The sequence below is a fragment of the Oryctolagus cuniculus genome, chromosome 9 (assembly GCF_051225735.1).
Source record: "Oryctolagus cuniculus isolate XC-2025 breed Fujian yellow rabbit chromosome 9, ASM5122573v1, whole genome shotgun sequence".
Classification (NCBI taxonomy): domain Eukaryota; kingdom Metazoa; phylum Chordata; class Mammalia; order Lagomorpha; family Leporidae; genus Oryctolagus; species Oryctolagus cuniculus.
The window spans coordinates 53,161,870-53,177,275 of record NC_142875.1 but is presented as its reverse complement, the minus strand read 5'-3'; the positions used below and the strand labels follow the sequence as shown (position 1 = coordinate 53,177,275).

The window sequence follows — 15,406 nt, the reverse complement described above, 5'->3', positions numbered from 1 at the left end:
CTGCTTTTCCCAGGTCAGTAGCAGGGACCTGGATCAGAAAAGGAACAGCCCAGGACTCAAAATGATGCTCCACTATGGGATGGCAGTATTATAAGCAGCAGCTTTACCCTCTACAACAATGCTGGTCCCTCTTGTCTACACTTGAAGCAGCACACCTAGTAGTATTCAGAACAAACTGAGGACATGGTAGAAGAAAGGAGTCAGTTAAAAGGTGATTTCCAATAATCCAGGTAAAAGATGATACAATTTTATCAATTTAAGAGAACCAGCCAGGGGCTAAGCATTGTGGCTCAAGGGATTAAGCTGTCGCTTGGAATGTGCACATCCCATATGGGAGTGCCTAGTTCAAGTCCTGACTACACTCCCTCTAATGCAGCTTTCTGCCAATGCACCTGGGAGGCAGCAGGTGATGGGTTAAGTACTTGACTCCCTGTCACTGACACTGGAGACCCCAGTAGAGTTCCTGGCTATGGGCCTTGGACTGATTCAGTCCTGGCTGTTGTGGTCATTTGGAGTGTGGACAAGCAGATAGAAGATCTCTCTTTCATTGTCTCTCCTTTTCTCTCTCATTCTACCTTTCATTTAAATAAATCATCCCCCCCCCAAAAAAATAAAAAGGTCCAAAGAAAATGTGAGATGTTGATTCAACAACAATCATTTTAATAATGACTTCCAAATTTATTTCCCTGAGACCCACTCTTTTCAGCAACTGGTTTTAATGTCAGGACATTATTAGAAAGTACTTTCAGTAATTCACTCTATCTTTGCAGTTGGATTTTCTCCAGGACATCCTCACAGCTCTGGGACTTTGAACAGTTTGGAATCGGAGCCCATTGGGTAAGACTGGTAGTTAGTGACCATACATGCTTATGGCAGCTGAATTAGAATAATGGCCTTATTTGGATTTTCTAATCTAATCTTTCAGTCACTCTCTTCCCCCAATTCATGGTATATTCTTATTACCCTTGGGGCCACATAGCTCACTCCTTTCATTCCTGTGATGGTCTCACTGCTCTAAACACACACACTCCCTCTCTGTCAACTTTAAATGCGCACATTTTCCAGGGAACTCCTCTATCTCCACGGCTTCAGGCTTAGACTTTAGACTTTACACCTCTATGCTGAATACTTCACTGTTTTGCAAGCCTCAGTTTCTTTTTTTTTTTTTTTAATTTATTTATTTGAAAGTCAGAGTTACACAGACGAAAGGCAGAGAGAGAGAGAGAGAGAGTGAGTGTCTTCCATCTGATGGTTCACTCCTCAATTGGCCGCAACGGCTGGAGCTGTGCCGATCCAAAGCCAGGAGCCAGGAGCCTCCTCCAGGTCTCCCAAGCGGGTGCAGGGGCCCCAGAACTTGGGCCATCTTCTACTGCTTTCCAAGGCCATAGCAGAGAGCTGAATTGGAAGAGGAGCAGCCAGGACTAAAACCGGCACCCATATGGGATGCCGGCGCTTCAAGCCAGGCGTTAACCCACTGAGCCACAGCGCAGGCCCCAACAAGCCTCAGTTTCTATCTGTGTATAACCTGTTTCCTTCTTCAATTCCCCATGCCTAGACACACAATTACTTTCTACAGCAAAAAACTGTGCTTCTTTTTTTATATTTCCCTTGTTAGTGATACCATTTTCCCATTTCACCCATTATTTATCTTATCACAGGGAAAGATCAAGGGAGAGAAAACAGCAATTGTCATAACAGCCCATCTCACTACAGTGTCTAATTGCCCTCTTCCCTTTTATCCAGTAATTACTGAGCTGGAAACATTTTTAAGAGTAGCCAGCCATTTCTCTGGCAATGGTTTCCTATTCAGGAGAACCCTGGGATAGAGAGATGCATGTCTGCATGAAACCATGCACATTCGGGCACCCATAAATTCCTTTATTAGGCCGCTAGGCTTATTTCTGCAGACAAGGGTCCCCAAAGAATACCATGTTGGAGATATATCAGAGAACTCACCTAATATTCCATGTTCCTTCCACATTTCCTAGATCCTTCTGCAATTACGTTGGGGCCATGTGACCAGCTCTGGTCTGTACTATAAATTTAAATGATATGTGGTCACATTTAGGGCAAGGTGGTTAAGAGTCCAAGTAACCCCTCTACTCCTCTTCGCCTGCTACAGCGAAGGCAGAGGAGACCCTGGCCTTCCATAGAATGTAGTTATATGATGCAGATGGATTGCTTGTCCAATATTGGACTTCATGAGAAAGAGAAAAAAAAAATCTTTATTATATTGAGTCTTTGAGATTCTATGATTTATCCACTATGATCATAAATCTTAATTATCTTGACTAATAAAGATTGCTTGGGTATCTTTGTTAAAACAATTATAAATGTCAATTTTTTTTTTTTTTGGAAAAAGGGAGGTTTATTTTTTCCAAAAATTGCACCGAGCTAAAACCGAAGTTTTAGCTGATACGAACGTGTTGTTCAGGCGTTAGCAGTACTGCCCTCACTATGCGTTCATTTGGACAGTAACGCAACCCCAAGAAAAGGATGGTTATAAATGTCAAACTTTAGTTCTCTTGATATTCTAAAATTTATCAAAAAATCTTCATTTCTATTAATTACTACTTCTAGTACCATTTTTTTTTTAAGATTTATTTATTTGAAAGTCAGAGTTATATAGAGAGAAAAGGAGAGGCAAAGAAAGAGAGAGAGAAGTCTTCCATTCGCTGATCTACTCCCCAACTAGCTGCAACGCCTGGAGCTGTGCCAATCTGAAGCCAGGAGCCAGGAGCTTCTTCCGGGTCTCCCACACGGGTTCAGGGGCCCAAGGTCTTGGGCCATCTTCCACTGCTTTCCCAGGCCATACCTGAAAGCTAGATTGGAAGTGGAGCAGCCAGGTCTCGAACTAGCACCCATATGGGAAGCCAGCACTGCAGGCGGCAGCCTAACCCACTATGCTACAGTGCCGGCGCCTCTAGTACCATCTTTAAGATAACTAATTCAGAAGTTCATTTACTTAATAAAGAAAGTTACCCAGTAAGTTCAAAGAATACTTATCTTTTATGTTTGTATGTGGGGATTTGGTAAGTAAGTTAACACTGATACACACACACACACATATGTGTATATATATATATCCTGTGTATATATATATACACACATATATATACATATATCTACACACATATATCTACATGTATACATACATATTTAGGGTGTATTTTGAGGGTACCTCAGCATGTTCACGGGCAATGGAATTAAAAATTTTTGGTGTAAAAATTTTGAATTCCATGCAGTTTTTTCATAATATGCATTTAAAATGTATTTTCACAAACTTTTTGAAGACCTTCATATGCATCGAAAACCAAAACTTTTTGCACCAAAATAAACTTACCTTTTAATTTCATTTCCCAACAACTTTTTGGAGTATCCTCATGTGTATATTTTAAAGTGTTCTCTCTCAGTTCTTGAGTTTATATACATAAAAAAACCACACCATACATTTAGAAACTGTTCTTGCCCTTCTGCTAATTTTAATTGCTTTATCCCGAGAGACTGTGGTTAATGGTTTAACTTCTTGAGTCCCTCCACCCATATGGGTGGGGGAAGCTCCTGGCTTCAGTCTGGTCCAGTCCTGGCTATTGTGGACATTTAAGTAGACCAACTGATGTAAGATGTCTTTCTCTTTGTCACTGTGCCTTTCAAATGAATAAAAAACAAACAATTGCCTTATTCTGTTGAGGTGCCTTGAGTATAGCAGTTCCACAGACACTAAATGTTTATAATATACATATAATAAAGACCTGTGTCCCTCACTCTGCTTTTCTTGTTATTTTAACTACAGGTAATCTCAGAAATCCTTGCTTTCCCTATAGTCAGAGTCAGGTGCCCCTCCAGAGACACTCATGACACTTTAGCATGGGGATGTGAACAGTTGTTACATTATACAGCATAAATACCTCTTTATCTCCTTTCCCAGAGCCTAAGTTTGTCTTGGTCTCTCTGTATCCCTAGTACTTAGTACAGGTCCAAGTTTATAGATTAAGCACAATAAATATTTGTTCATTCACTGAGTGAATGGATTGAGAAAAAAAAATTTATGAAATTTTTAGCTCATTCAAGATAACCTTGAAAGCATGGCTTCCAGTTATGGGGGTTACAAAACTTTTTCCTAGGGAAAGGGCTCATAACTTTAATCAGATTCTCAAAGGAATGTGGATATCCTTCAGAAAGGTTAAAAGCCATTTCTGTGAAGTCCCATGCACACATACACGTAGAGACTGAATGACCGTCATTCAGTGCCTTCTTGTCCACTTCTACATTTACCTGCTCCCCTGTACAGATTCACAAGGTCTTTCCTGAGGATGCGCACCAATTTATTGACTCTTTCCTACTGGAAAGTTTAGCGTTCTCTAAAACCTCTGATATTTGACTGAGTACTGCCTTTCTCCAGATTATTTGTAAAAGTGTTAAGTAAGCCTAGAGCTAATGTCAATCCCTGAAGAAACCTATTCCTTACACTCCTCAACCTTTTCTCACCGTTTGTTTTCCTTTTTTAAGATAGTTCCTTTACCATGATTAAACCTTTCATCCAACACAAAGAATGAGAACTCATAATTTATTTTCCAACTGACTGTAAGATTATATTTTCCATACATTTGGACAGGAAGATGATATATAACAGCCAGGCATTCTCATTTTTAAAATCTTCATTTGTCAGCTCAGGAAATGCCTTATCTTTCTAATGACTTGATATCTTCCCATTGCTTAACATATGATGGATATATAATATAATGAATACATAATATAATAAAGAATGCACTACTTATCACTGAAAAATATGTCTTTAATTGAGAAACTGAATGTGGTTATTTTCAATCTTTAAGAAAATATAAGGAATTTGAAAATGAATAATTGTATTGATCTCCCTGCTGGTTATTACATCCACAAAATGTAAAGCTAATATTTAAAATATTTTATGTTAACAGAGCTTGATCATGTCCTAGAGATTAGGGGAAAAGGGCTTCTTAAAGCCAACCTCAAAACAAACACACCCTCCCTGGTCTTTCACACTGTGTATGCAGAAGCAGGTTTTCAAAGGCATTATATGACTTTATCAGTCAATTTCTCTTATTAAGCATTCTTTTTTTTTTTTAAATTAACAAATGTAGATAAACCAAAGTGAATTTTTAGGCCTTGAGTTTTTTCTTCCTTACTATGGCACATACCCATCATAAAAGAAAACAGTAATACTTCTCTCTGGACAAACTTCAAGAAGTCTATCAAGGCTTTACATGATTTGGTACCCTTTGTTGGTACCCTTTGCTGACTTAATCTCCTAGTCTTACAATTAATTCCTCCACAGCCTTGATGTTTATTTGGTTTATTTACTTGAAAGGCAGAGAGAGAGGGAGAGAAAGTTCTTCTATCTGCTTATTCACCCCCAAATGTCTGCAACAGCTGGAGTTGATTGAAGCTAAAGACAGGAGACAGGAACTCAATCCATGTCCTCTATATGCCGGCGGGGACCCAACTACTTCAGTCACCACCTGCTGCATCCCAGGGTGCATATGAGCAGGAATCTGGAATCAGGAACAGAGCAGAGACTTGAATCCAGGCACTCTGATGTAGAATGTGGGTATCCCATGTATTATCTTAACCACTGTGCAAAATGCCTTCCTTTGCTGTTTTTTAAAAATATGATAACACGGCCGGCGCCATGGCTCAATAGGCTAATCCTCCACCTAGCGGCGCTGGCATACCAGGTTCTAGTCCCGGTCGGGGTGCCGGATTCTGTCTCGGTTGCCCCTCTTCCAGGCCAGCTCTCTGCTATGGCCAGGGAGTGCAGTGGAGGATGGTCCAAGTGCTTGGGCCCTGCACCCCATGGGAGACCAGGAGAAGCACCTGGCTTCTGCCTTTGGAACAGCGCGGTGTGCCGGCCGCAGTGTGTTGGCCGCGGCGGCCATTGGGGGGTGAACCAATGGCAAAGGAAGACCTTTCTCTCTGTCTCTCTCTCTCTGTCCACTCTGCCTGTCAAAAAAAAAAAAAAAAATGATAACACGATTGCCTTAAATCTCTGCCTATAAAAGCCTTCCTCACCCATCTGTAAGGCTTACTCCCTCCCTAGTCTGCTACCTGTCTACCTTCAAGTACTTCCCCATGGAGAAGCATTGTGTCCTCTGTTCATTTAAGACCAAATACTACCTCATGCCTCCTATGACCAGTATTTGGAACTCTCTATCCACTTTCCCAATTTCTAAAAAAAATATTGCTTCTGATTCCTGTCCTCTTTCTTTGCCTTCTGGTATTCTAATTATATGTACATAAATCTGATCTGTCCAATATGGTAGCCAGAGCCACATGTGACTACAGAGCCTGTGAAATGGGGAATCAAAATTGAGATGTGGTGAAGTGACAAATATACTTGGATTTCAAAGACTTTGCTTGGATAAACATAAGCAAATTACCTGATTAATAAATATCTTATTATATGTTGAAATGATACTTAAATATATTTGGTTAAATAAAACAAATTAAAGTTAGTTTCATCTGTTTAAGTTACCTATGTGTGCACATTGTAAATGTAATGAACAATGCTGTGTTAAACCTTTTTTTTATATTTCATTGCTATTATATATTTTTTCTATATACAGTATTTCTCCCTCCCCTCCCTGCTGTGCTTCTGATCAGCTACTTTCGATGGATCTTCCACTTCAAAAAGCATCCATGCTTTTTTGCTTGTCTAAACTGCCAATTTATCCATCATTAAGTTCTTAACTTTATATTCTATACTTTTTAGTTCTAGAATTTTCATTTAATTCTTCTTGTAGATTTAAATTCTCTTGTAAAACACTATCTTTTCATCTACTTAATCTTTCTTTTCCTTTATTTTATGAAATATATTCATCTCAGAGGTCTCTTCTCGTAAGGCTAGTTTCTGATCATCTATAGCCTTACTTTATGTGTGTATATTCACATATCCAATCTCTTGGCATGCCTAGAAATGCTTTAGTAAAATCTAGAGTGTGTACATTCTAAGAAACAGCATACAAAAGCCTACGAGGCCTTAGACAATACCATCATCTACTGCAGCATGCACTTTCCTATCCTGAAGAAAAGGTCAGTAACTCCTTACAATAATCCAATCAGGAACCAAGCCAAAGCTACACTTAATGGCAGTTTTAGTAAGGCTCAGTCTTCTTTGATTTGCTGCATTTCCCAGGACGTGACCTTGATGGTTTTCCTTAGATTACTAGGCAGGTTGTCATTTCCTTACCAACAGGAGACTTCCTGCTAAGACTTGTAGTCTCCTAAACAACCTCTCATTGTCAAACCTCCAGAACTTAGCGAACTGTCTTTTGGCCAGTCCAGTCTCACATGGCTGCCAAAACTTGGCTGGTTTCACAGTCCAAAAGCTCCCTGCCTGGGGCCAATTCCAGAATTTCAGCCTAGATCTAATCTTGGCAGCTGCCCATATCATCATGCTTGAAGGTCAACTCCTCTCCAAAATTTTAGTTCCTCTGGTCCTCAGTGCTGCCATAGTTCTCAGATGGGTTTTGTATTTTATCTAGTAGCCCAGTGGCTCCTGGCAGGAACATTGGATCTCCTACCAGCTCAACTCTGCCACAGAAGCACAAGCTTGCCTTAGTAGTTTTTCTTAGTAGGATTCACCATCTAATATATTGTATATCTTATTTACTTAGCTTATTATTTTTTCTTCAATAGAATGTGACCTGTAGGAGGTTTGGGGATTTTGTTATTTTTTCCCCCACAGATGCACCCTCAGTTTTTAAACTATGTGGAAAGAATGAAAAGATGCCTTCAATGGCCACTACACTGGTAAGATTAGAGAAGCCCGAAAAACTGCAATTGTTTTTCAGTCAAGAAAATAGAAAATCTATTCTGCCACCATTTACCAGGCCCTTACTATGCGCCAGTGAGTTAGGGAGTGGATGTTCAAAGGTGAACACAGTGGAAGGCGTTTAACATGCGGGTGAAGCTGTTAGTTAAGATGCTGGTGACCCATATAAGATTCCCTGGTTTCAATACCAGTCTACAGATCCTGACTCTAGCTTCCTGCTAATGTGGACACTGGGAGGCACAGGTAATGGCTCAAGTAATTGGACTCCTGCCACCCATATGCGAAATGTGGATTGAGTTTCAAACTAATAGCTTTGGCCCCATTGCAGGAAGCTCTCTTATGATCTCTCCACCTTTCTAAATAAAAATAAATGAATATAGAGAATCTTTCTTACTCAAAAGAAGCAGACCAGCAAAAATCAGGGATTAAAAGCAAAAGGTACCTACCATCTATATTCATAACAGGAGAGCAGCAATGGAGTTTAAAACACAAAAGAACCCTAATCAACAACAAATCCCCTCAAAAGTTCCAGTGGGAAGTTTTTATTCCTTCCATCATGCCTGCTCAGAACAGTGTGCCCATTTTTCTAAGAATGCCTTTAGGGCCTGAAGCGCTTTGTTTTCAATGCAGGCAAAAATTTTTCCCCTTAAAAGTAGATCTGACTTTAGAAACAACACAAGCTCTTTAGAGTGAGGTTTGATTAAAAAGAAAAAAAGGAATCTTATAAAATCACTTCAGATCAATGAGGGGAAACTATAAAGTAAAAAGGGGACTTGTGTATTTTTAAAACTGGCTCTGAAGGCACTTTTAAGAAATGAAATTTTATCAGTATAAAAATGTTGTTGAAATAGTATTTTAGTGTTTTCTTCATTATTTTAGTCCTATACGGAAGCATAATTTTCAGAGTATACAATGTCCACCAAATAGCAAGCATTAAAGAATATGGAAAAGAACAAAGAGTGTATTAAGAACATAGGGAAGTATACCACTAGCTGTTACAGTAAATGAGATTAGTCAGATTTCTCAAATTGTGTATTTCATAGCTTAAAATGCATTACTTTCCTTGGCTAATATTACTAGGCAGGTTTTTAAAAGCGAACAATTTCATTTTGTGTTTGACAATATTGAACTATTTGGTTTTCCTGAAATACTGTTGTTATCCACTAAGAATATAGATTTCTTAGATCATATAATTTTTGAATCACCCTCAAACATGAACTCGAGAACATATATAAGAATCTCCTGTGAAGAAAAAAAAGTCGCTTTTTCCATTTTCACTTGAGGAGCTATGAGGTCAAAATACAAACCACAAAACTTAAAGATGGTTGCTAATGATGATTAAGTTTTACATATATATATATATATATATATATATATGGCAAAATATTCAGACATTTTTATTTACAAACCATTAAGATCCCCAAAGTGATCAGATATTTAAAAATATCCAAAACCAATAGCCACGACTGTAAGAGGCTATTTTTAAAGATGTGATTCCTGAACAAAATAAGTGTTTATTATGAGAGGTCTACACTAATTATAAGAGAGAGATTGCAGAAGAGATTCCAAAATGGCAGAAGAGGGAGGGATCTTGCTGCTCCAGTGTAGAGAAAGATAGAGACAAGGGGAAAGAGAGCAGTCTCAGGGAAGAGTTAGGGAGAAAACTGCAGAAGAAACTCCATGCAAATTGGAGGGACACTGTGGATCTATGTGGAGGGTGTGGATGCACAGTACTTAGGACTCTGGCAGCCGAGAGCCTCATCACCAGCTCTAGAGACTGAAGTGAAACCAGACTGTAGCAGCACAAGCCACTGGCGATAAAGCTGTGGGAAGAGCCTGGCATAAGCCTGGTTTGGAGTGCTGTGGAGGACAGTGTACCTGAGAACTTATAGGAAAAACAAAAAAGTGGGGTGTTTTTCTCTCTCATTGACCACCAGCACTGGTGTCCTGTAACTGGCTACGAGAGGCGGTCACCCTTTTGGACATTCGTAACAGCTGCGCCACCTTGTGTCCATATGTCCAGCAACCAACTGAGCGGAGACACTGGAGTCTGGCTGAGAATTGAAAGGGGGCTGGGTGCTTGTGGCTGTGGAAGCCTTGTGTGCTAGGACCATGAAAACACTGTGGCTTTGTGGCCGGGTGCAGAGTGTGGCTTAGTCTCTGGGCATTCACTGGGGATGGCTCCATATGCTTAGGGCTTCCTGACTGCCTGGTGAAGGATCCATGTGCACATGGAGGTCTGCATGGATCCTTTGTGTGGTTGTTGTGGCAGGCGGATGAATATCGCACCCACTGGGGCTAGTGTCCAGGCACTGGTCTAATTGGAGAGGAGGTGAGCATGAGACTGCACCAACTGAGCTGATCAAACCCTACCCTATGATTAAAAAGAAAAAGAAGATTTACCACACCCAACTTGAGTGTCACCTTGGACATTCCCCTTCCCCAGGAGCACTAAACAGAGCTTACTGGCCACACCCAATACACACCTGTGGGTATTCACTGAAAGACTAGGCCACAGAGGCATTTTCCGAAGATAAAAGCCTTCACCAATAGGTATCTCCATAAATGCTTAAATGCAGAAATAGGGATGACAACATAATATCTCCAAAGGTACACAACAACATTTCAATACTACAATGTGAAAATGAAGAGACTAAAGAAATGCCAGAAAAGGAATTCAAAAAATTGATTGTAGGATAACACAGAAGTAATTAGAAGCAAACCCACGAATTAAAGAAATCTATACATGACATGAACGAAAATTTTCCCCATAAAAGAGATTTTAAATAGAAATCAAAATGAAATATTGGAAATGAAGACTTCAATGGATCAAATAAAAACTGTGGCTGAAAACCCTTAAACAAAGACTTGGTAGACAGAAGAAAGAATATCCAAGTTAGAAGACAAGTCTCTGAAAATTTCATCGTCAGACAAAAAAAAAAAAAAAAAAAAAAAAAAGGAATTAGAAAATTAAAAAATAGTATTGGAGATTTACGGGATACTTTCAAACACTCAATACAGGGGCCCTAGGAGTTCCTGAAGGTATGGAAAGAGAGAATGAATTAGATGGCCTTTTTAGTGAAATAATTACAGTAAACTTTTCTAATTTGGAGAAGGAAAGAGATGTCTAAGTACAGGAAGCAGACCGAACTCCTAATAGGCATGACCAGAAGATACCTTCACCACAACATATTGTAATCAAACTCTCCACTGTAAATCTTAAAGAAGAGGCCGGTGCTGTGGTGTAGTGGGCAAACCTGCCACTGCAGGGCCAGCATCCCACATGGGTGCCGGTTCGAGTCCCAGCTGCTCCACTTTCGATCCAGCTCTCTGCTCTGGCCTGGGAAAGCAGTAGAAGATGGCCCAAGTCCTTGGGCCTCTGCACTCTCATGGGAGATTTGGAAGAAGTTCCTGGCTTCTGGCTTTGGATTGGCACAGCTCCCGCCATGGTGGCCAACTGAGGAGTTAAGCAACAGATGGAAGATTTCTCTCTTTCTCTGTGCCTCTCTTTCTCTCTCTAACTCTGCCTTTCAAATAAATAAATTTTTAAAAAATTAAAGAAAAGAGTCTAAAGTGTGCACGAGAGAACACCAGATGACTTTCAGAGGATCTCCAATTAGACTCACAGCTGATTTTTCATCACAAACCCTATAGGCTAGGAGAAAATGGTGAGATATATTTCAAGTCTTAAGAGGGAAAAAAAAAAAAAAAAAACCAACCTGCCAACCCAGAATACTGTACCATGCAAAGCTCTCATTTATGAATGAAAGTGAAATAAGGACCTTCCATAACAAACAGAAACTGAAAGAATTTGTCACTACTCGTCCAGCCTTACAAAAGATGCTTAAGTATTTACTATACACAGAAACTCAGAACATGGTCATCACTATGAAAGAAAATCTCCCAGTAAAAGTACTAAGGAAACCAATGTAAACAACAGGAATATTTACAGAAAACTGGCAGGGCCAACTCATTACTTATCAGTAGTCACCTTGAATGTAAATGGCCTCAACTCTGCAGTTAAAGATACCAACCAGCTGAATGGATTAAAAACAGGACCCAACTATATGCTGCCTTCAGGAAACACATCTCACCAACGATACACTCATACTAAATGTGAAAGGATGGAAAAAGATATTCCAGGCTAACAGAAACTAAAGAAAAGCTGGTGTAGCCATCCTAATATCAGATAAAATAGACTAACACAGAAACTGTTAAAAGAGACAAAGAAGAGTACTATGTAATGATTAAGGGGTCAATCCTACAGGAAGAGGTGACTATAATAAACAAATATGTACCCAATTACAGGACATTCAGTTATTTAAAAGAAATATTAATGAATCTAAAAGGAGACATAGACTCCTGTACAACAGTAATAGGGACTACAATACTCCATATTCAGCCATGGAAAGATCAACTAGACAGAAAACCAGCAGGGAAACACAGAGTTAATTAATACTATATACCAAATGGACCTAATGGATAGCTACAGAACTTTTCATACAACAATTTCAGAATATACATTTTTTTCACTAGTGCCCAGAACTTTCTCTAGGACAGACCACATTCTAGGCCACAAAGCAAGTCCCAGCAAACCCAAAAAACTGAAATCATATTATACATCTTCTATGACCACAATGGCATGAAGCTGGAAGTCAACAACTCAAGAATCTCTATATATGCAAATACATGGAGACAGAACAACATGCTCCTGAATGAATAGTGGGTCACAGAAGAAACCAGAAGAGAAATCAAAAAATTTCTGGAAATGATTGATGACAATACAACATATCAAAACTTAGAGCCGGCGCCGTGGCTCAATAGGCTAATCCTCCACCTTGCGGCGCCGGCACACCGGGTTCTAGTCCCGGTCGGGGCGCCGGATTCTGTCCCGGTTGCCCCTCTTCCAGGCCAGCTCTCTGCTATGGCCAGGGAGTGCAGTGGAGGATGGCCCAGGTGCTTGGGCCCTGCACCCCATGGGAGACCAGGAAAAGCACCTGGCTCCTGGCTCCTGCCAGGATCAGCGCGGTGCGCCGGCTGCAGCGGCGGCCATTGGAGGGTGAACCAACGGCAAAAAGGAAGACCTTTCTCTCTCTGTCTCTCTCTCTCACTGTCCACTCTGCCTGTCAAAAAAAAAAAAAAAAAAAAAAAAAAAAAAAAAAAAAACAAACTTAGAGGCTACAGCAAAAGCAATGTTAAGAGCAATAGATGCCTACATCAAGACATTGGAAAGACACAAAATAAATGAACTATCAGTGCATCTCATGGACCTAAGAAAACAACAGCAAACCAAAGTTAAAATTAGTAGGAGAAAAGAATTAAAATTAGAGAATAAACAAAATTGAAACAAAAAAATACAAAAGATCAGTGAAATGAAGAGCTGGTTTTTTGAAAAAAATAAAAAAAAATTGACACACAATTGATCAAGCTAACCAAAATAAAAATTAAAATCAGTAAAATTATAGATGAAAAAGGAAAGGTAACAACAGATACCACAGAAATAATCCTCAGAAATTACTACAAAGATCTGTATGCCAACAAACCAGGAAACCTAGAAGAAATGGATAGATTCCTGGATACATAAAACTTACCTAAATTGAGCCATGAAGACATAGAAAATAAAATACACCAATAATCAAGACAAAAATTGGGTCAGGAATAAAGACCACTCCAACAAAAAAAGTCCAGGACCGGATGCCTTCACTGCTGAATTCTACCACACATTTAAAGAAGAACTAACTCCAATTCTTTGCAAGCTATTCAAAACAATTGAAAGGGAGGGAATCTTCCCAAACTCCTCTATGAAGCCAGTAGCACCTGAAAGGTAATCTATAGAAGTGAAATTGACATTTTGAGATGCAATGACTTTGAACAGCCCTTGACTGTTGAGGGATTTTTTTTTCCATACTATTTGTTGAATGCTTTACTTACTATAGAGTTAATCATATTTGCATAGTTAGTTGAAAATAGATCTTACTAAAAAATAAGAATGGGAATACTAGAGGGAAGAGGAAAAAGGGTGGGAGTGAGTGCAGGTGGGAAGAATCACTATGTTCCTAAAGTTGTATTTATGAAATACATGAAGTTTGTATACCTTAAAGTTTTTTGGGTTAAAAAAGTAAATGAAATGTAAACAAACAAACAAAAAAAAAAAAAAAACAAAGGAAAGAAAACAGTCCCTGAAAGATCACCTTCCTTCTGTCTCCTTTTGTTTTATTCTATTAACCATCCTTAGATTACTATTAATAACTCAGATTAGTATAATTTTTGGATAAAGAGAATTAAATTGATTCCTTCAAACTGAAAGTACTAATAGAAATATGTTGACATTTCATATTAATAACATGTTTTCCATGGACATATTTTGATGGGGTAGCAATGACATATGCATATAAATGCAAGGAAGTACTTCTGATTATATTATTAGCAGTTATTGTAGCAATAATTTCAGAAAGTGGTTACATCCATCTGTTTGAGAAAACAGACTAACACAAATGAAGTCATATTCATTACATGAAAGAAGTGATTAGAACCTAGTAGTAAAGCCAGCTAAATGTGTTCCTACCAAGCTTCAAGTTTAAGTTTTAATGCATTTTTAAATGTTTCTGGTCTCAAAACATTGAACAGCTGACAATTTCCCCCAAGAGAACAATACCTTGAGGGGAAACACAATTAGAATATGGATTGACCAGCAATCAGTAATCATTACTTGGTACATTAAACGTAGTACACTGGCACCTGGTTAAGTGATTTAGAAACTGGTTAAATATCTGGAAAACAGGGTATTCTCAAGTTAAATGTGAAAGCTCAAAGCAATAAGGACTTTTTCACAATTGCAATGTATTAGGAAGGAAACTGCAGAATAAGGTTTTAGAAGGTTAAAATTGGGTGAGCATATTAAAGGCAATTGGAATCAAAAGAATTGAAGTAGAAAATGGAGTATTTCTGGCAAGTTTAAATTCTCCAAAGTTTATATGTTAGAAGAACTGATGATGCATTTCATTACAAGGTTTAATGTTTCTATGAAGTAGTTTAAATAAACTATGATTGGAAAAATAACTTATTAAATTCTTAAACTGGATGAGAAGAAATGAAAATAAATTACTAAACCAGTGAGAAAACAATGTCCACCAATTCCCTTCACTGGTGACATCATTCCACCTACATCCCTACTTTCCTTCCATTTCTAGGGTGAGTGGCCCATTTACCAATGAGGTAAAGTCCCCTCCCTCATAACACTCAGACTTTACAATTTTTCACTCAAAGACAATGATCTAACAGTTCACTCATCTCATCTCTTTCTCTTCACTTCATTGGATTATTCTCTTTAGCAAACAAATATGTCAGGATTTCTTTCATCTTAACAACGACAACAACAACAAAAATGCTTTTTTTGATTTTAATTCTCCCTCAAACTACTTATTCATTGCTCTCCATGTCTTATCAAGCTCCACTGAGAGAGTTATCTATACTTTTTTTTTTTTTTTGGACAGGCAGAGTGGACAGTGAGAAAGGTCTTCCTTTGCCGTTGGTTCACCCTCCAATGGCCGCCGCGGCGGACACACTGCGGCCGGTGCACTGTGCTGATCCGAAGCC

General features: G+C 39.0%; 1 protein-coding gene and 1 non-coding gene across 8 annotated transcripts in view; both read right to left on the bottom strand.

Moving 5' to 3' along the window:
• The window catches only part of DIAPH3 (diaphanous related formin 3), a 544,053-nt gene that overhangs the window by 46,132 nt on the left and 482,515 nt on the right, over positions 1-15,406 (bottom strand). The gene's annotated exons all lie outside the window — the stretch shown is intronic.
• Positions 2,374-2,501, bottom strand: LOC127492224 (U4atac minor spliceosomal RNA). The gene has a single exon (XR_007921383.3). It is a non-coding gene; the product is annotated as a U4atac minor spliceosomal RNA (small nuclear RNA).